Source organism: Crocodylus porosus, unplaced genomic scaffold (assembly GCF_001723895.1).
Source record: "Crocodylus porosus isolate Cpor-Errol unplaced genomic scaffold, CroPor_comp1, whole genome shotgun sequence".
In the NCBI taxonomy this organism is placed as follows: Eukaryota; Metazoa; Chordata; order Crocodylia; family Crocodylidae; genus Crocodylus; species Crocodylus porosus.
Window position 1 is genome coordinate 7310317 of NW_017728932.1, and position 1040 is coordinate 7311356.

The following is a 1040-nucleotide window of genomic DNA, read 5'->3' on the forward strand; positions in this document are numbered from 1 at the left end:
CTATCCTATTCTCTGTCATGAAAAATATCCAATCCTCTGAAGGCATTTTTTAATTTTAATTTTCATTTTTAGAGAGGGAAAATATTTGGGCAGTTAAAAAAAAAAGAAAAAAGAAAAAAAAGAAAGAAAATAAGAAAGTGCACCCGGGAATGGTATTGTCCCAACTTGGATTGAATTCCTACTCTGTTTATGTAGCATCTGCTAGAGAATGAGGCCTAACAATGGTAAACTGATGCAGCTGTAAAGACGTGGGCTTCTCAGGGCTTTTCCAGCAGCAGCGATCTCTGCTGAGTAGTTCAGTCTTTTGGAATGAAAATACTGTATCACAGGCAACCAGAGCATGCACGAGAAGTTCACAGGCCCAATCAGCGGCCCGTCTAAAGCCACGCAGGCTCATGGATGCAGCCCTGCTGCAAGTCTGCTCCAGGGGCACATTAAAATTTGGATTATTTGACTTAAAAACACACGCACACAAAAACCCAACCACCCTCGCTCCTGTCCACGTGCTTTCCATCGCGTATCTGAACTCTGCTGCTAGCTTGTCCCTAGGGCGAAGGCCAGGGCTAGGCACCTGCATCTGTGGCTGTAGACTTCACAAGCTCTGGGCAGGGGCAATGCCCTTCTTTAAGAGAGGCCTCGGGCCTCTCTCCTGGGGCCTTGCTGGAGCTGGCACGGTGTTGATGCACGTGAGAGCAGTTGCATCCTCAGCCTGGAAACTTTCTCACCTCTGCGGCTGTGACTCTCCAGCCAGGTGAGCAGGGGCAGCACCGGGAGCTGGCACTAGAGGGCTGCTGAGCCAGGGTTGGAGAGCCTGGGCGAGGAGGCAGGACCGGGGAGCCCTGCTCCGGCGGGGGGTGACTCGGAGCTGCAGCGAACAGCGCGACAAGGAGCTGCCCGCAACTAGTGCACCCAGGCCCGTGTCTTTATTGCATTTGGTAGGACCGGGCCCGTCCGTAACGCTTGCAAAAAGCAACTGCGCGTCTCCAAGCACCAGGCACAACCCCCGCCCCGCTTCCTTTCCCTTTCCTCCTCCTCCTCCT